The following is a 21,983-nucleotide window of genomic DNA, read 5'->3' as shown; positions in this document are numbered from 1 at the left end:
ACTCAAAAGGGTAATCTGGCCTCAGATTTTCAGTTAAATTCTTTGTATGAGATTTCATTTTCTCTTTTTCTCTGTAGCAAATTACCTTCAATCTTAGAAACTTTAAGCAACAAATATTTATTATAATTTATCATCATAACATTTATACATTTTGAGATACTGGTCTTTATTGTGGGTCAGGAATTCAGGAGTAGCTTAGCTAGATGATTCTGGCTCAGGATTTCTCATAAGGTTACAGTCAAAGCATTGGTCAAAATTTAGTCATCTGAAAACTTTAGTGGAGCTGCAGGATTCACTTTCAAGATTGCTCACTGATGTTTATTGGCAGAAGGCCTTAAATCCTTGCTTGTTATTGGCAGATGTTTCAGTTTCTTTCCACATGAACCTTTCCTTAAGACTATTTTAAGTGTCTACACAACATGGCAGTAGATTCCCCCATAGTGAATGACTCAGAAGAGAGAACAAGGAGGAAGCTACAATGCCTTTTTATGACACAGTCTCAAAAGTCACATTGTACTTCTGCCATATTCTGTTATGAATGAGTCATTAAGTCCAGCCCAAATGCAAGGGAGGAAAATTAATTCCATCTTCTAAATGAAGTACCAATAATTTGTGTATGTATTTTAAAACTGCCACAGCAATTTTTATAGAATTTGCATGAAATGTAAATTCAACATTGATGACTAATTAGGGAAAGTATTGTTTAATATTTTCAGAAACAGACTTTTTTTCTTACTCAGCTTCAAGGCTCAGACAATGTATCTTTCTCTCCCACTTTAGAGTTTTATTTTGTTAGTTTATTCTTTTCTTTGAGACTTTTAAGGGTGAGGCTATATTGTTGCAGGATTTTACAGAGTGAAGCAAGACAGGGAGGCTGTATGCAGGAAGCAGCATTTATTTATGCTGGCCCAGCAGATTCCTATCCAGAGGCTGAGCCCTGAACCAAGGGGGGCCATTTCTTTTATGCTTTTTGTTAACTTTCTATACATTAGGCTTTCTTTGTCCCCCAAATATGGTAACTCGGAAGGTAGCATGTGACTTGATTGGATGCTCTTCTCTCATGGCCTCTGGGGCAGCTTCAGAGTTACAAGGGCTACATAGTAACAGAGATATGCTGAAAACATGCAGGAGGAGTTGTTGCCTAAGCAGGCACATATAGATAACAACTGGACCCAGCTTTGTTTCTCTCCTGTTGAATTATGGCCTCTGGGTCCTAAATTTCCTAGAGTTCCCACTACAATATAAGGGGTTGTTAGTTTCAAATCTCCTTTATATAAACCCAAGGCAATGATTCCTTATTGCTACATAGCCATTACAATGAAGCCATTTGGTTACTAAGATTTCCACATGGCTTTAGGCCACCCAATGCACTCTTGCTCAGTACTATAGCCTCTGATTTCCCTTGTTTTCTTGAAAACACAACCATAAACTTAGAAATATGTTTACTATATATTACCCCGACTGCTTAGTGTTTTTGTTGTAAGAGGTGTTACAGGATAACCACTCTACTTCACTCCTAGAAATGGAAGTCTCTGAAAAGAGATTTATAGTGCAGACATTTACTAAACCTCAATTTAAGTACTAGGTACCACAGATCCATAATAAACTTTTGCCTTCCCTTTGGTTGTAATTTCACTGACCAATTCTATCTGTGCATCTTCCCCAAATTATCTTTTTCTTCTTCTATTAATTCTTCTACCTTTTACAATACATCAAACTCTTTGGTAGTGTCACACTTTCTGAAGGTGGCTGAGAATCAAGCCTTTGTTGTCTCACTTTGTATTCACAAAGCATTTCAAGTTATCCTTAGGAGGGAACCAAATCTTGTTCCCTCCTAAGAGAAATTCTGGCTAAAGCTATTAGGGTAATATATATTTCTACACAAGTTTGAATTTTAACAATCAATCTTTCTAGTTCTTATCTTTCTGGTGATAAAATACTAACTAATTTTGTAACCATTTAGCAAAATAATTCTAATTGTCAATATTTATTAGATTCTTGATATTCACAAAGCACTAAGTTAAGCACTAAAGAAGAAAAAAGATGGAAAGTAATCTAGTTCTATTTTCAGGGAGCTAAAATTATAAACGTTAAAAGAAACCACTATTGGTGACACAATGCACTGTAATACATACGCAGGTTGACAGCTTTCAGGAATAAGGAGAAGAAGGATCATTTTTATGTATGTTAGAGTAGCAGAGAGAGAATTAATAGAGATTGCTTTGTAGTAACAGACTTTGAATTAGACCTTGACTGATGGAAAGAAATTCTTTAGTTGAATCTGTGAACTGGTGGTGGGGAGGAGGGTAGTGTGAGAAGGGGTGTGAAGGAAAAAACAGTGAGAAAGACAGAGGGGGAGAGTCTCAGGAAGATGAGCAAGAGCAAGGGTATGGAGACTTGAGAGCTCAAGGAAGATTCTGGCAACAACACGTGTTTAAATGTCTGAAGTGTAGAGTGCACAGTGGTAGAATTGGGGAATGACACAGAATGGTAGAGAAGGTTGAATTTTATAGGGCTTTGAACAGCGTGGTGTGAATTTAACACTTTATCCCATGGGGAGTGGCATATAAACAACGTGGTAAGAGGTCTCAGAATTCACATGGTGAAGCCTTAAAATGATAAAATATTCACGACCTTTGTTAAATTAATACATATTAAGGATTGGCCTTCCCAGACTCAAGTCACATTTTGACCAGTTAGATTTGCTTCAGTCAGAACAAATGTTCCTTCTTTTATTTATTTTTGTGGCTTGTTGTTGACTGTTGGCCTTGATACACCTGAACTGCTTTTTGGGTGCACAGAGTGTTGATATTTAACTTCTTTAAGTCTGTTTCCTCTTGTGTCATTAAAAAATAAAAAAAAAAGAAAAAAAGAAAAACGGAAGAGAAATAGCAGTTAAACACACTTGATATGGCTGTTGTGAATCTAAGATGAAATAATGTGAAAGAGCAAAGTTGACACTGCATAATTTTAAACGAACCCTTATTACAGAGTAAACATTTGATGAATGGTTTACTTAAAGTCTCACAAATTTAACCCAAAAATGAATCTTTTTTTTTTTTTTTTAATACCATGGGTCTCTGTGATTGCTACCACTCCTACCATGCTTAAGATAGTTTATAAGAACGTGGCTCATTATGGAAGTTAATTTAGGCTGGATCCACATATTTCAGGGAAGAAATGATTCTATCAAATAAAATTGACACTAAGTCATATAAATCATGGTGATTTTAGTAAAAACCTGCAAGAACTTCCGCCAAATACAGTTTATAGGTTTTTATTGCAGTCATGTTTATGTTTCGTGAGCTTGTTTCTCTGGCCTTTGTTCATTAGATCCAGCAAAGACTCTGACTTTAGTTTTGTTAGTAAGATTTTTCTCTTTAGGAGATATAAAGTAAAAGACATTGAGAAAGAGAATTGTGAACTGAGACACTCACAAAAAATCTCTCTAGAAAGATGTACCAAAAGAAAAAGTTTCCAAATCTGTTTTGTTTCCCATCACCCTGAGTTCTAGTTGCTAAGTATTTACTTGAATTTCTTGAAATTCAATTCATAAAAATGTTATTTTCTATTAAATAAATTCTTGAAAAAGCTGGAAGTTTGACTGCAAAGCTGAGTACACTTAGATCTCTCTCAGCAAGATTATGAACCACTTACTAGGTTTCAGGAGTTTTCTAAACTCATGATAAACTATCTGAAATATGATTCCTTAAACATATCACTCTATGAGATAATGAATTCCTATAAGATATAAAATTGTGTATGGAAAATGTCCTCTGAGTGACTTCTCTGAGCATCAATTTCCCTTGTAACTCTATCCATCTTAAACTTAGCAAAGTCTAAATTGACTAAGCAAAGAAGAAAATATTCAGTTGATAAGAGGTAGTTTTATGATTCCATTCTTTTCCCCAAGCCATCTAATACTCATCTTTTAAGCAACCATGAGTTGAATATAATACTTAAATTAAACTTTTGGTTGCTCTAGAGATCAAATAGAAGGGAGAAACAGGCTCTCATTGGGATCATTCTCAAACAAGGAGAACTTGAACTCTGAACCTAAGATCTGCCTGGTTTCTTTCTTTGCCACTTACTAATATTGAAATTTTCAGTAAGATACATAAATTCTCTGTACCTCAAATTCTTCACCTTGTAATACTAATAAGGGTAGAACACTTGGCCTGATTTTTTCAGTGTTGTATCTTCAGCATCTAGAACAGTATCTGAATAATATTGAATGAATAAATAAACTATATTAGGTTTGGTTTTAGGTTCAGACGAAGCAGTGCATATAAAGCTGTCTTCTATCAGTAAAGTTTGTTCAAGTAAAAGAAAAAACCTACAAATTACAAACACAAAGCAAAACAAAAAAATGAGAACCATTATAATTGGATAACATATTAAAACTGTAGCCTAGATTGCAGTAAATCTGGCTGTAGAACTGTAGGAATCTTTAGAAACAAGGCTTTTAAAACAAATATGCTTCTTCTAAAGCTGTTTTCCCTGAATGTTGTCTTTGCATTATCAGACAAAATTCTCCATGATGTAAGATAGTTGGCTGCCTAATTCCAGGCTCATATCCTTAAAGCTGCATGATCAGAGAGGAAAAAGCTGTTTTTTTTTTCTCCCAGCTCCAATTTTTAAAAAATGTTGGGGGACTGTTCAAATTGGGATGGGGAGGTGCATTCCTATTATCTTAGGGAGGGCAAACATTGTTTGCAGAAAACAAAACAACAGCCATTAAAAATCACTTAAAACAATGCTTTATACATGTTAAATGATTAATACATGTTGGATAATATTATTGTTTACAATTTGGAACTGGCAGTCAGAAAATATCAATTTTAATCCCAGCTCTCATGTTAGAAAGGTGACTTCTAATAAATTGATGTGTTCCTCTGATCATTACTTTCTTTAAGTATAATACAGATGACACGCGCTCACTGGGCTTTTGCCTTGATAAGATAAAATTTGGTTCTGATCTCGACCACAGTGCCCGGCTCACAGTAGATTGTCCATAAATGCCAGTTCATTCCTATATGATTCAGGTTTTCACCCCAAGTCTAATGTTATCTGTGAAGCTTCAGAAACTCACTAAACTCTCTCTGTCTCGGTGTCCCCATCCAGTACTCTCCTATCAAACTTGATGACTAATTCCTTCCAAATAAAATTATTTGAAGGTGAAATAAAACAGTATAAATGATATAACATTTTGAGAAGTTACGTTTACTATTTAGACAAAAGGTTGATTATAATAGATTAAAAAATGTTTTACCATCTAATTTTCAAAAGCTAACAGTAACTCAGACACTGACTGGAAAAAAATAAACTAAAAAACACATAATATTGTATAACATGATACTATCTAGTTATAATTCAGGTAAACAACAGACTTCATTATTATATAAATTATTGATGTTGCATAAATGAATGATTATCATGGTTAAAGCTATTTGGTGAGAAATAAAAATGACTAGAAATAAATATACATTAGAGAAAGCCTACAGAAAATGAGGAGTGGTAGTAGGCTTTCAAGTCCAGCCAAGCTCTTCATCTATTTAGAAGTCTATTTGCTTGATAGGTTCTTAACATTTTTCTTTTTAAAATCTTACATATGCATCTTTGAAGAACTTTAGTCTTTACTCATTATGCTAAAAAATAATCTATTGTGCCATGAAAAGAACCTAGCTGCCACAATGGGGAGTCTCTAGAGATGAATTAATTAAACAATAGCGGGGGTAGATGACAAAATAAGATTTTTTTGTCAGAAGGAAGCTTCCAGTTATACCCACAGTAACTAATACTTCCAAGGTCTATAAAATTCTTAAGGTAAAACAATGAAGACAATATGTCATGACGAAGTATGATTAAGTGGCACTGTCAGAGAAGATTTGGGATTTTGAGAATTTTTTGGGAGGTGAATGAATGAGCTGCTGAAGGACTCATTTGATGAGCAACAAGACTTTGGAAAGGAAGTCGCATGCGACACTAGGATTTTATTGCCTAACTTTGTGAATCTGGGCCGAAAAATAAACTGTCTACTCTGAATATTCTGAGTGACTTGATTTTGTGATATATTCTGCCAGTCAGTCATCCATGCTCACTGATCTACCACCCCACCCCAAATGCCATGTGCATCCCTCTTTCCATGTTTTGTTAGTTGTGTTACTCTACCTGGAGTATATTCCATCTCTACTTGTATTTTTTTAAGTGACTTATCCTTCAAGACTTTATGCAGATTTTGCACTTCCTGTGAGTCATCAAAGGACAGAAAGTGTCTATAAAAGTCACAAATTCATTCTTTACATTTCTATGGCATATATTTGACAATTTTTTAAGTCCTTATATGATTCATGATACTTTTAATGGTATTTATTTTTTTATTGTTTTATTTTGATAATTATAGATTCACATTTAGTTAAAATAATGCAGAGAGATCCTGTAATTTCCAAAGGTAACATTCTGAAAAACTGTAGCATAATATCAAAACCAAAATACTGACATTGATACACTCAAGACTCAGAATTCTATCACCACAAAAATCCCTTGTTGCCTTTTGTTAGTCATGCCCACTTTCCTCCCACATGCATCCCCTACTTAACCTCCAGGAACCACTAAGCTATTCTCCATTTCTATAATTTTGTCATTTCAGGAATATTATATAAATGGAATCATATAGTACATAATCTTTTGGGATTTGCTTTTTTCACTCAGAATAATTTTTTGGAGATTCATCCTAGTTGTCATTGTGTATGGATAATTTGTTTCTTGTTATTACTGAGTAATAGTATTTCATGATGTAGGTCTACCATGGTTTGTTTAATCCTTCATCCATTGAAGACTATCTGGCTTGTTGCCAGTTCTGGGTTATTAGAATAAAGTTTCTTTAAACATTTGTGCACCGATTTTCATGTAAACACAAGACTTTAATTTTATTTATCTGGGATAAATGCCCAGGTGTACAATTTCTGGGTCATATGTTAGTTGCATATTTAGTTTTTGGTTTTTTTTAAAAATTGCCAAACCATTTTCCAAAGTGATGGCACCATCTTACACTCTTGCCAGCAATGTATGAGTGATTCAGTTTCATTACATACTGGTAGCATTTTATTTTTGTCAGTTTCTAAAAATATTTAACCATTCTGATAGGTATGTAGTAATACCTAATTATGTTTTCACTTGAATTTCCCTAATGACTAATGATGTTGGACATTTTTTCATGTGCTTATTTACTGTCTATCTTTGTGGGTGAAATGTCTCTTCCCATTTTTTCTTGTTCATTTTCTATTTGGAATTTTTTATTGTTGAGTTTTGAGAGTTCTTTCAATATTTTAGATCTTGTCCTTTGTAGTATGCATGGTTTGCAAATATTTTCCTGTAGTCTGTAGCTTGCCTTTTCATGACCTTTGCAGAGAATTTTACAGAGAAATAGTTATTTTTTAAATTTTGAATAAAGTCCTATTTATCAATTTGTTTCTTTTATAAGTATTATACTGTTGTTGTCAAGGCTAAGAACTCTTTGCCTATCCCTAAATCCTGAAGATTTTATACTATTTTTTCCCCAAAGTTTTATATATTATGTTTTATATTTAAGTGCGGGGCATTCTATACCTCCTAATGGGAATAAATCTCTTGGCTTCCTATTAGATCTTCTCTGACTCCACACTGGCAGATGTTTTGGACACCTCCTATAAGCTGATAAGAACGAAAGTCTAAGCTGCCTATTCAATCTTGCCTAGCAAGGGTGGAGGTGAGTCACTATTTTTTTCTGTGGTATTAAACTAGATTAGAGCAATTATTGTCCAAACATTTTCTCTCTTGCTAGGCTGCCTCTTTCTTGGTCTTGGCTAGAAAGAGCCTGCTTTTGTTGGGCTTTTTTTGTTTGTGACTGTTGGCATTTCTGCATTGCCAGCTTCTACATCTCCAAGTGTAGGAAGTTTGAGGCAAAAAGAATACTCAATGCACTCTCCAATCTTTTGTTCCTTGGCTCATGATATCCCAGCCTGACTTCTTCTCTCCACTTTTTGTAGTCTTCATATATTATTCTGCATATAATGTACAGGGGTTTTGTTGTACTTGGTGGGAGGAATAGAAAAATGCACATCCTTTCTATTTTTTCATGATCTTCCAATTGTATTTTAAACTTTATGTGTGTGTGTTGGTGGTGGGGGTGGGGGTGAGGGGGGGTGTATTGTATGTGTTCTGTCTCCCAGGTATTACTTAGGTCTTTGAGACCTGATGTATTGTTTTGTGGCTTGGCAATTGTATCATAATACCTGAGTTTATGGTAGTGGCAGATGCTATTGGTTTGACAGTTTAGCCTTGCCAGTTGGTAACTGTCAGAAAGGTGGTTCTCTGTAGTGACATATTTGCAACCAGACACTGTTCTTCAGGCCTTGAGTAGACATTTGACCTAATTTGGGTCATTTGAAGTCGTAAGGGATTTAAATAAAATTCAAGGGTATGTGAGAGGAAGATGAGTGCAGAGATTGACATAACGGGATTAAGAAAGATAACAAGATTGTTTCCATATCTTCATGTAAGGAGAACTTTAGAAATGATGGTAGCTGTATTCTTCCAGGTGTTTGAAGAGGGTGGTCTCTAGAAAGAAAGAGAAGGAAGCCAATGCACAGGAAAACTAGGGCAAGAGGCACATAGAGGGCTCACTGCCTAGGTTGCATAATGTGTTTAGATACTTGTTCCAAATCCTTCCCACAGCAGGCACTTTTTCTACGTCATTTTTCATGTCCTTTGTTCCATCCTTTTCCCACTATAACTACATTTGGTTTCTTCTACTTGTGCTCAAATAATAATAAATAATTCAATATGTTATACACACTGGATACAAACTTTTAAACTCTGTGGACATATATTCCATAGCTTCTCCTACTTTCACTTTGATGTCTTTTCCTTTTTCCCTGGTTCTTTCTTAGTTTATGTTGACAGTAGAAGGGTAGCAGTGTTACAGGTAGAGGACTAGGAGGAGAATATTTTAGTTTCTTTTTGCCACCTTTGCGAGTCTTCCACCCTGAAGACTCACAAAGTACATAATTCTTATAAAATCCTGTCCATCTCTGGCGTGACTAGCAGATAACAGTACATTAAAATCCATCCATTACTTGGAAGCAGTGGAAGATTGATGTTCATTCAGTTTGACAATACATATAAAATTGCCCACTTATTATGAGTGCAGTAACATTATAGACACTTTAGAGCTATGAAATATTTATATAGAAAAGCCTGACTCATAATTTGAAGTAGATGCACCAAGTATGTTTTGAGGACCTTATGACATTTGCACTTTATCATTATTTACTTCATTGGGAGGAGGGATGTTAAAGATATTTATCGAAAGTTACAAGAAAGGGTTCCTATTCCTCTAAGCATGGTGGTTCATGAATTAGTGGCGGATTTGCTCTTCTTCTGACACAAATTTGGTGGAATTATCAATAATCTCGTAAAAGTCCTCGGTAAGATCTAAGATGTTCGTTAATGTAAACCTAAGACTTTAATTATTTTTTGATTTTTATTTTTCGGGTTTATAGGAAAGTATATATTTACTTTTTTTTTTTTTTGGCTCTTTATTGGAATATAATTGCTTTACACTCTTGTCCCAATTTTTGAGGTACACCAAAGTGAATCAGCTGTATTTATACATATATCCCCATATCCCCTCCCTCCCGCAACTCCCTCCCACCCTCCCTGTCCTGGCCGTCTAAGGCATCACCCATCATCAAGTTGATCTCCGTTTGTTATACAGCAACTTCCCACTAGCTATCTATTTTACAGTTGGTAGTGTATATAAGTCTATGCTACTCTCTCACTTTGTCCCAGCTTCCTCTTTGCCCCCCGGCCCCCCAACCTCGTGTCCTCCAGTCCATTCTCTGCATCTGTATCTTTATTCTTGCCCTGTCACTGGGTTCATCAGTACCATTTTTTTTTTGTAGATTCCGTATATATGAGTTAACATGCAGTATTTGTTTTTCTCTTTCTGGCTTACTTCACTCTGTATGACAGACTCTAGGTCTATCCACCTCATTACATGTAGTTCAATTTCATTCCTTTTTATGGCTGAGTAATATTCCATTCTATATATGTGCCACATCTTCTTTATCCATTCATCTGTTGGTGGGCATTTAGGTTGCTTCCATGTCCTGGCTATTGTAAATAGCGCAGCTATAAACATTGGTACATGTTTCATTCTGGATTAGGGTTTTCTCTGGGTATGTGCCCAGTAGTGGAATTACTGGTTCATGTGGTAGTTCCATTTTTAGTGTTTTAAGGAACCTCCAAACTGTTTTCCATAATGGCTGTACCAACTTACATTCCCACCGACAATGCAGGAGAGTTCCCTTTTCTCCACACCCTCTCTAACATTTATTGTTTCTAGATTTTTGGATGATGGCCATTCTGACCAGTGTGAGGTGATACCTCATTGTGGCTTTGGCTTGCATTTCTCTGATAATTAGTGATGTTGAGCATCTTTTCATGTGTTTGTTGGCCATTTCTATGTCTTCTTTGGAGAAATGTCTATTTAGGTCTTCCACCCATTTGTGGATTGGGTTGTTTGCATTTTTGGTATTAAGCTGCATGAGTTGCTTATATATTTTGGAGATTAATCCTTTGTTCATTGCTTCATTGGCAAGTATTTTCTCCCATTCTGAGGGTTGTGTTCTTGTCTTGTTTATGGTTTCTTTTGCTGTGCAAAAGCTTTTAAGTTTCGTTAGGTCTTATTTGTTTATTCTTGATTTTATTTCCCTGATTCTAGGAGGTGGGTCAAAAAGGATGTTGCTTTGATGGATGTCATAGAGTGTTCTGCCTATGTTTTCCTCTAGGAGTTTTATATTGTCTGGCCTTTCATTTAGGCCTTTAACCCATTTTGAGTTTATTTTTGTGTATGGTGTTAGGAAGTGTTCTAATTTCATCCTTTTACATGTAGCTGTCCAATTTTCCCAGCACCACTTTTTGAAGAGGTTTTTTTTCCATTGTATATTCTTGCCTCCTTTGTGAAAAATAAGGTGCCCATATGTACGTGGGTTTACCTCTGGGCTCTCTATTCTGTTCCATTGATCTTCCTTTCTATTTTTGTGCCAGTACTATACTGTCTTGATCACTATAGCCTTGTAGCAAGATTGCTTTGGCTATTCGGGGTCTTTTGCGTTTCCATATTACAAATCGTTACATTTCCTATTCTAGTTCTGTGAAAAATGCCGTTGGTAATTTGATAGGGATTGCATTGAATCTGTAAATTGCTTTGGGTAGGATAGTCATTTTCACAATGTTGATTCTTCCAATCAAAGAACGTGGTATGTCCCTCCACCTGTTTGTATTGTCTTTGATTTCTTTCATCAGTGTCTTATAGTTTTCTACACACAGGTCTTTTGCCTCCTTAGGCAGGTTTATTCCTAGGTATTTTATTCTTTTTGTTGCTATGGTAAGTTGGGAGAGTTTCCTTAATTTCTCTTTCTGCTCTTCCGTTGTTAGTGGATAGGAATGCAAGAGATTTCTGTGCGTTAATTTTGTATCCTGCTACTTTGCTAAATGCATCGATTAGTGCTAGCAGTTTTCTGGTAGAGTCTTTAGAGTTTTCTATGTATAATATCATGTCATCTGCAAAGAGTGGCAATTTTACTTCTTTTCCAATTTGGATTCCTTTTATTTCATTTTCTTCTCTGATTGCTGTGGCTAAAACTTCCAAAACTATGTTGAATAATAATGGTGGGAGTGGGCACCCTTGTCTTGTTCCTGTTCTTAGAGGGAATGCTTTCAGTTTTTCACCATTTAGAATGATGTTGGCTTTTGGTTTCTCATAGGTGGCTTTTATTATGTGGAGGTAATTTCCTTCTATGCCCATTTTCTGGAGAGTTTTTATCATAAATGGATGTTGTTTTTTGTCAAAAGCTTTTTGTGTGTCTATTGAGATTATCATGTGGTTTTTATCCTTCAATTTGTTGATATGATGTATCACATTGATTGATTTGCATATATTGAGGAATCCTTGCATTCCAGAGATAAACTCCACTTGATCATGATGTATGATCTCTTTAATGTGCTGTTGGATACTGTTTGCTAGTATTTTGTTAAGGATTTTTGCATCTATATTCATCAGTGATATTGGCATGTAATTTTCTTTTTTTGTGACATCTTTGCCTGGTTTTGGTATCAGAGTGATGGTGGCCTAGTAGAATGAGTTTGGGAGTGTTCCTCCTTCTGCTGTATTTTGGAAGAGATGTTTTTAAAATAGGAAAATTCATTGCACAGAGGTAGTTTTAAAGTCTGTTTAGAAAATTCTCTCTCTTTTTATTGTTAAAGAGAATCACATGTCAGTAACATAACCTTATTGGATCATCAGTGTATTGGTTACTGTGATTTTGTTTCCTGCTGGAAATTCCATATATTTTAGGGTATATTAAGACTCATAGAATGTTTGGAAAAGGGGTAGGGGAATGTCCTTATCTAGAAATGAAGATGAGGGTCACTTGTCATATTAATTGTAATCATGATAACATGGTATGGATCTCCTTTAATTTAGTTCACAAGACAAAGGATACACAGGTACAACTAACCAAACAACAATAATTTATGGAGCAACAACTATGTGCCCAACATGGTAAAATTAATTCTCTATATTCACTGTCTTCCCTAATTCTCACAAACACCGGTGAAAAAAGAGTGCTGGCCACTTCACATATGAAAAATCCAACTGTTTTAAAGAGGTTAAGCCACTTGTCCACAGTCATGGACAGGAAACACCAGAGCTGGATTCTGAACTCAGATCCCACTACAAAATTTGTTGTGTTATTCAAATTGCAATATTATCTCTTTGTGAGTGCCACAATTTTTTTTTCTTCCCCCAACTGTTACCGAAAGCTTGGCCTCTTTGTACACCTCTCTGTACACTGGTGCCAGTGCCGAATCAAATCCCGGAGACAGAATTTTGGGTGAAGTAGAAAAGGATAGCTTTAATGCTTTGTCAGGCAAAGGGAGACATATAGGCTTCTGCCTTAAAAAACTATGTGTCTCAACCCCAGAGGTTTTGGTGAAGGGTTTTATAACAGTTGTTCAAAGGTGGGGTCTGACAAGATTAGGGTGTGAGCAGGGCTTGCACTCCCTTGCATCAGGTGGTCATGTCCTCTCAGGTGGTCTTTTGGTCTCCTAATCTTTATGAGCTTCTCTGATCCCTTTACTGTTGCCTCAGGTGGCTTCTTGGCTACTCCTCCCTTGATTAGTAACTGTTCAAATCCACACTTTGGAACTCAGGGAAGGTCATTGAGGCTGGAAGCTCGTTTATAGAAGTGATGGATAAAAGGAGACCTCCGTGCCCAGGACCCATTCTGTTTCAGTGCCTGGGAGCCCCACAGGGCCCCACTCTATTTCACAACCCTTAGACTATTTCCATTCTTAACAAAGAGAGTTTTCCCAGGAGTTAATTATTGTTTCAGATTGCTAGTGTTTCTCTTTAATTCACAGTTTCCTTCTGGAATTCTCTAATTTCCTTTTAGAAAAAAAAATTAAAGGATTTACAAGTGATAAGAATGTGACTAGTTTATCTCAGGAATTCACCAAGGATAAGGAATTAAATTTCCTCAAATATTTACGCCATCATACAATTTAAAAAATTGACTCTATATATCCCTCCCTCATCCAACCTATAATTTTCATTCACACATGCTAAGCTTTAAAAGATGCATTCTTTACAATCCTTATATTTTTCATGGCTACGTATGTGGTAATAAAGTTAGTTGTCTTGCTTGGAATCTTAACAGCATAGATTTCACCACTTTGTCTTAGGGGAAAAATTTAATAAAGACAGTAAGAACATACTCAATTCAATTGAATACATACTAAATTTGCAAGCAATGTTGATGTAGCCCATCAAACAGCAAGATACAGGCCCTATCCCCCCAAAGAAAAAAATGTCCCAATAGTTTATTGGGATGACAAACTATTATTCCAAGTGTTACAAATAGAAAAAACTATCGTGTTTCTAATGTGAATAAGACCACATCTGATAGAAAGATTAGGTCTCCATGGAGGAGATATTTGAGATGCGACTTGAAGGATGAGTGTGACTTCAGCCATAGTGAGAAGGTTCATAAGAGAAAATAAGATGCTCTTGGAAGAGGGATAACCATGAGGAAAGGTATAGATATAGGAAAGGCCATGGGATAAGGCATCAGGTATAGTAAATCTAGAGCAGATTACCAAGGTGACTAATGTAAAGTCAAGTCATGTTGAATGTCAGACAGAAGCTTTTGCATATCATTTTATGGGAAGTCTTGAGGAAATTTTGGGCATTAATTCTTTTTGTTTTGTTTGGAGATGGGGTGGTCCAGCCTTACAGAAGTGAACGGTCACTTGTATAAGATAGTTAACCCAAGCTAAGGTGATGAAGCAATCTCTAGCCTGGCCATAAAATATATCACTTGATATTGATTTAAGGGGAATAGAAAATCAGGGGGAAGAGCCAATGCCAATTGTCTAGAAAGGAGAAAATAAGTGTCTACTTAAAGGTTTAACAGAAATTGAAAGGGAAAGATGTGTTCTGGAGATACTATTATTGACCTAAAAAAAATGCACAATGTGAGTGTTGCGAGTTAAATTTTATTTGGGGCAAAATGAGGACTGCAACCTGGGAGACAACATTTCAGATAGCTCTGAGGAATTGCTCCAAAGAGGCAGGGGGAAGGTCAGTATATATGTGATCTTGGTGAAGGAGGAATACATGCAATCAAACACATATTTTTGTAGAGGGTTTCTGCTAGTCATGAGGAGCAGACATCACCATGAAGGGTTTTAGTGCTTTTCTAGATATGAGGAGATGCAAAGATTGGGTCACAAAATCAACTCCTGAAGACATCTAACTATCTGAAGGCCTGCTCTACCCATTTTTCAAAAGCACAGTGTCTCATTCCTGTCTCCACCCTGAATTCCCTTCAGGGGGTGCTGAAGATCAGCAGCTGCAGTAGCAATGTGATTTCATCCTTGTAGAAATAGATGGAAGTGCCCATGGCAAGTGCTAATTTGTAGTTGACACTATAAAGTTAGAGCTTTGGGTCCTGGCAAATGATTATATGGAAGGGACAGAGAAAACTTTTGCATGCGTTCACGAGCATTCTAGCAAGACATGATGTTGAAAGCTGAGCTTCACTGTGCACCGGTGCTGAATCAAATCTCAGAGACAGAGTTTTGGGTGAAGTAGAGAAGGATAGCTTTATTACTTTGCCAGGCAAAGAGGGACACAGCGGACTCCTGCCTCGAGAAAGTGTGTGTCCCAGCCCAGGAGGATATCATGAGGAGTTTTATGACAATACTTCCCAAGGGTGGGGTTACTGACAAGATTAGGGTGCAAGTGTAGGGTCTTAAGTGGTCGGGTGTCCTAATCTTGATGGGCTTCTCTGGTCCCTTTAACCTTGCCTCAGGTGATTTCTTGGCTGTTCCTCCCTTGATTAGCAACTATTCAAATCTGCCCTTTGGAACTCAGGGAAGGTCATGGAGGCTGGAGCCTTGCCTACAAGAAGCGGGGGACAAAAAGGCCTCCATGCCCGGGAGCCCCACAGGGCCCCACTCGGTTTCAGTCATTATAAAGAAAACACATGTGTGAAGCTCTCTTTATTCTTAGAATCATTCCTAAAATCAGGGATTTATTACAATGAAATACATGGTAGTAATGGAGTTTGGGATCTAATAGGACTCAAGGAATTGTTATACTGCCAAGCTTCATAAAGACAGGCTGATTCATGATCCAAGGCTGTGCTAGAGGTCAAGACGTCCTGTGGTCCCTGGTGCATCAGGAGTTTGTTGATATTTAATTTAGGACTATGCATTATCTTCACACAGGCACTTTGACACTACATTTCTTAGTTTAGCTTTTTTTTCAGTTCCCACGGAAAGCTAATGATTCTCTTTCCAAACCTACATTTTGAATTCTAAAGGAATGGAATATAATGGGCCTATTTTATACTCCTTCATGCCTGCTGTCACTTATGTCTCGCAGACCACCAGCCAGTGAGAACTGTCAGAATCATTTCTGGCTGAGAATAGTAAAGTCTCAAAAAATAATGATTTAAACAAAGCAGAAGTTTATTTCCTTCATGTTAAAGAAGTTTGGAGGTAAAACCACTTGGATGATGTATCAAGGAAGCAGTGTTCTTAATGTGGCTTCTATTTTTGGGGTAACATTAAAACTGTGACATTTTGGCCATTATATTTACATTCTATGCATCAAGAGAAAGAAGGAAAGGGGAACCTTCATAGCTAGAAGGAATTTCGTGCAGCTCTTGTTCATTCATCTAAGAAGGGAGAAAGATAATTGATATTGGGAGGAAAATAGTAGTCTCTGGCTTAATTTCATAATAGATTGGCTGATAAATTAAATCCCCACCAATGGTTCAAGTTGTTGTGGTTGAGTCAAACCAGAGTTAAACCAGCTAGAGACCTGCCTATGCTGCTCTCTTACTAAGGGCCTTGCAATTTTCCTTAGCCAAAGACCATGAACAAAACCAGCATTATGATTGGCCTGCCCAGGACAAGAAAGTTGGATAAAGAGCAGGTTTCGGGTATATACGAAGCTCAGTAATAACAGGGAAATTGATGAGATCAATTTTGTCCCCATTAAGTTTTTACTGATGGCGGGGCACAACTGCCTATAACTCTGTTTCTGCAGGCCAAATAAAATTATTGCAAACTAGGCTATAATAAATATTATAATAGTAACTTGTAATCATAGTCTAGTTCCCACAGGGGACAGATGGCCTCTTATAGTATGTGTAGGCACAGAATTGCTTTCACTTTCATTCTAGCCATAGGCCTTTCCTGCACTTTCACCTCTGAAATCATGCTTAAGGACTCTACATTTACTTGCAAATGGTAAATGGTATTTTGTATGAAGGTTTCAGTCTTGTTACTTTCCAATGCACACTTCTGCTTCACAAATAATGTGACAGGGATCAAGACCATGGCCCATCTGTGCCCTCAAATAGCTAAAAAGGAAAGTGAGTTTCCTGAGTCCAGAGGCAATTTCTCTTCTTTTTTTCCTCATCAAGAGGCTTCTGTCAGAGAGGCCAAATAGTCAAAAGACAGCCTGAAGTGAGGAGGTACCAGCCTCTCCCACATTAAAATTTGGAAACATTGTCCCCAACCAGTAAGTTTACATAGGTGGCTAAACCCAGAAAGACACAGAGCAGTTGGAAGAAACTTCAAGATATCTTGGCAGATTTACCTTTGAGGATTTTTGTTTGGAACCTATCTTTTAAGGTCAAAATTTTACATTATTTTTATGTTTTACACACATACAGGCACACACACACACTACACACACACACACACACACACATGCCCTTATCCTAATCATGAGTTAATGTAAATTTCACCCAACCTCTTATGCTCAAAGCTTGACTTTTCCATCTCATTGAGTTTGACCTGGTGCTACATTTATCTCTTCTTGGTGTTGTCATCTCTCTTATTGTAATCTAAGTATAACTTATGCTATTCCTGCTCATTCTGTAGCATGCATTTTCCACTATACATTAGAACTAGTGTCTCATACAAGTTCATTTTTTGTTATGGTGGATATTGTTTTTAGTGTTTTATATATTTTTTATATTTAATTTTTAGACTCTTCATCCTTATAGCTTTTGTATATGAACAAAGAAAGTAAGTTTGGGTTCATTCAAACATGTAATTCAGATTTGTTCCATATGATGTTCTGTGCTAGGAACTGCTGGGTCAGGTAGACAGATAAGTGTGTTACTGTTTGCAACTATGTTAAAATATCAGTTCTCATTGTATATCTATTTACTATATTTTGGGGTGAAGATTTTATATTTAAAATAAAGAATGACCTGAAAAGTGGTATAAATTTTCAAAAGCCGTTATAGAGAAATGGTGTAGGGTGAGGTAAGTCTGTAGTTTTTGTGGCTACTCTTAATATAGCCCCATGAGCTGAAGAAGCAATGGTTCCTGCCTCAACTGCCTCTCCCTCACCTCTCCCACACTCCCCAACAACAAGGATAAATAGCACATAAGCTTTTGTCTTAGATTCCATTTTCTGGGAACTTGGACAGCTATCTCCCTAGGGCAACATGAGTAAAGAAAAATATGTAACTAAAAAGGTGTCCTCTAACCTTTCCCTTATCAGACCATTTTCCACTCACCATTCATGAAAACTCAACTGTCCTCTGTGTCTCCAGAGATTTATTAGATTCTTCAACTGTTTCCTTCTCTGTTGTGTGGCATGAGAATTGAATCTAAGGGAACAATCCAGCAGCCAATGCTAATTTAGCCAGAAATAGAAGCCCCTAATTAAATATTATCTCTATTTCATTTTTAACCTTCTTTAAAGTTACCTCCTTTATTCTACCTGCTAAAAGCCAAATGGATCTGACCTGACCTGAATTGTCATTCATTCTCAGTTAGCCATAACTAACAAAAAAAAAAAAGAAAAGAAAAAAAGAAAAGAAAAAAAATGTCTTCTCTGTGTGTTAAAACTTTGAACAGTCAGTATGAAGACTCTATTTGGGTGGTATCCACTCCATTGTAATCAACTATGAAGGAAAGATTTTAAAGATGGAGAACATAAGACTTCCCCTTCTGAAGCCATAGGAATACTTAGGAAGGATGTGTAGAGACATGAAAGAAAAGATTGAAATTTATTCATTCAACAATTTTTTTAAGTGCATCCTATTTGCCAGGCTTTTGAGCATCTGTAATTCAATAGATGCAAAACATCAGCACTATATGTGTGTAAGAGTAGTGGTAGCTACAAAAGCACTGGACTAGTAATAAAAAAAAGCACTGCTTTTAGGTTAAATTCTGTCATTGACCTTGAGCAAATCAACTGTCCACTCAGGGACTTACTTGTCTCATCCATAAAATAAGCATGTTGAGCTGGATAAAACCCATAAGTCTCCTCATGTAAAATACAGTGATACTAGTTCCTTTGTGTGACATTTTATTATTCATTTGCAAAATGAGAAGATTTGCAGGGGTGGCTTTCTTCAGTGATGGTAAAAATATGTTTTTCAAATATATTGAGTGCTATATAAATGCAAAGCAGTTGTGGGCGGGTTTAGATATGTTTAATGCTTTGCTGTTAGCTTTCATAAAACCACTACAACATTTGAGCATCTGTTATATTTCTTGCTGTATATTTATATACTAGGAAAAAATAAAAAAGAACTTGGTTAATAAACATGTACTTTCTAGAACTGGTCCAGAGCATTTGTTTATTTTTCCTGGAAAAAAGATTGAAAAATGGAAGTTAAAGCCTACTGCTATGTTTTTGTTTGTTTGTTTGTTTAAACTAATTTCTTATATATTTTCTCTTCCTTTTCCTGCTGCCTTACTGAAGTCTTGTGGTGAAATAAGACATCCTTTTCACTTTGTCGCAGGTGACTTTTTTCTGTCCTGAGGCAGACTTTATTTATCTCTTACACCTGAAAAGGTTTGCATCTTTCTCCCTTTACGCCTATCCTCTTGGTGTCAATTGATTGGTGCTGTTGGAGGTTCTGAGCTGACTTTTCAGAGAATAATGGAATGAAAATTCATTGAAGGTTGAATTGCAGTTATTGAAAGTTCTTTTGGAAGTGTCTTTAGGTTTTGTGCTAAGAACATCTGTTTTTTGCTGCAGCCTCCACCACTAGATCATCATGTGCTTAGACAGTTTCTTAGCACTTCTGAGTCTCAGAAATCTTACTAAAAAATTAAAAATCTAACTTTTGTTTTTTGGGATGTTAAGAAAAAGCAGTAAGTACCTAGCAGATCACTTGGTATGTTGTAGATGATCAATAAATATAAAGCTGCTCCCCATCCCTCAGCATTCTCAATCCCCTTGCCATGTTTTTCACTTTTTATTATTGTCACCTGTGAAACAGAACGCTAGATATGTGTCAAACACATATTTATTGACTTGTGTACTGTCTGTTTCTTCCACTAAATTTCCAGGAACATGGATGTGTCGTATTCATTGATATAATTCCAGCCTCTCTGACAATATATAGAAGAAAGTAGATTTTAAATGTTTATTTGTTAAATAAAAGATGATCTATATTTGTATTGTGGTTATGGTTATTATCCAGATTATTATAAAAAAGTATCAAAAAGTTAGAATTTACACTGACTTACACATAAAACAAAAAATAATAAGGAACAAAAAGGCACTGTCAGTTCTTGTGTTCTCAATGTTTCATACTAACTGGCATTATAATTTTCATCCAGTTCAGAGTTGCTTTGTGGGGAAGAATCAAACTAAATAAAAAGGAGGAGGCAACATATTCTAGTTTTCCATTGTTTTTTCTCTATAACTCTGCTGGTATATAAAAGTATTGAATTACTGAATTTTAGAGATGGCAGGGAACATGAAATCCTCAAGCCATTATCATTTTCGTCAGTAGTCTTAAACATTCACATATTGATTGAGCACTTATGTCTAGTGAAATAAAGCTAGTCAGAGAAAGCCTGTCTCTTTCTCTTTGTCCTTTTTTTTTTTCTTTTGGCTGCATTGGGTTTTCGCTTCTGCACGTAGGCTTCCTCTAGTTGCGGAGAGCGGGGGCTACTCTTCCTTGTGGTACATGGGCTTCTCATTGCAGTGGCTTCTCTTGTTGCAGAGCACAGGCTCTAGGCACGCGGGCTTCAGTAGTTGTGCTGCACGGGCTTAGTTGCTCTGCAGTATGTGGGATCTTCCCAGACCAGGTATTGAACCCGTGTCCCCTGCATTGGCAGGCGGATTCTTAACCACTGTGCCACCAAGGAAGTCCCTTTCTTTGTCCTTTTAAGATTTGCACTATTATCATGGATAAGTCCAACCATTCATTCAACATGAATTTATTGTGCCTACAAGTCTGTTTGGAGCCAGACATCTTGCTATATGTTTGAGACAAAGACAGAAAGTAAACAATCCCCTTATACAAAAGTTACTAGCCTGGAGAAAGGATCAAACAAACACATAAACCAACAATCATTACATAGTCTAATATAAACAATAACAAATAATAATACAGAGGCAGGAGAACAGGGTGTGATGACCAGCAACAGCATAGTGGATTATGTAATACATGAGCATGATCTTAAAATGCATGTAAGATTTAATTAGATACACAGAAAGGAAAGGGTAATCAGTTGGAAAAACCTAAATAGAAAAGACAGAAAGGTGAGACTTGGCATGTGTTTGGTGATCCACAATTGGTTCTATAAGCATAAGAGGTAGGAAATTCTAGGAAGTCACAGGTCATGAGGCTGGAGAAGTGGGCAGGATTAAAGCTGAATCATTTAGTGTGTCCGGCAGAATTCCGGCTCCACATTGTATTTCAGGCTCTGAAGATACCTAGTGTGGTACTGTGATAAAGCAATATGGAGGATGGAATGGAGAAAAGGAAGTACGTTATTGAGCTAGACTTCTAAAGGAACAAGCAGTTGCTAGAAAGAGAAAAACCACAGACAAAATAGCATTTGGAATTAAGTATACAAATTTTAAAGACTATATTTTGGAAGTAGAATATGAAACGTGGTGGGTGGTAGGATACATTGCCAAGATCCACCTTCCAGAATGAAGATGTAATATCCCACTTGCTAGGTGATTGATCTCAGTTGTCAGCTTCTTTGGGGATTGCCTTTGGGGTTGAAATGAGTTTCCTTGCCCATCGAGCTTGCTACTCTAAGTCTACAACCAAAGACTGAATGAATTTGGAGTACAAAAGTCAAACCCTCTTAACCCAACACTGAAAAAGCTCTGAAAAGCTTTGAGGGGGTCACACCAGCTTCAGAATACCCATAGGGTCCCACTGAACCACATCACAGCTCGAGTTCTCCCTCTGCTGAACACACTTGCTCCCCTTTCCTTTCACAAATGTTAACATTTTCTTTAATCTCCTGCACACTGACTTCCATCTCAGAGTCTGGTTGCCAGTACCAAACAAGAAACAAAAAATTTAGTTTTCCATATTTTACCTTTAATGAAATGTTTCTTTTTCTTCCACTGAAATAGATTT

This window comes from Hippopotamus amphibius, chromosome 9 (genome assembly GCF_030028045.1).
Source record: "Hippopotamus amphibius kiboko isolate mHipAmp2 chromosome 9, mHipAmp2.hap2, whole genome shotgun sequence".
Lineage (NCBI taxonomy): Eukaryota > Metazoa > Chordata > Mammalia > Artiodactyla > Hippopotamidae > Hippopotamus > Hippopotamus amphibius.
The sequence above is the reverse complement of the archived record's forward strand: the minus strand, read 5'-3'. Positions refer to the sequence as shown.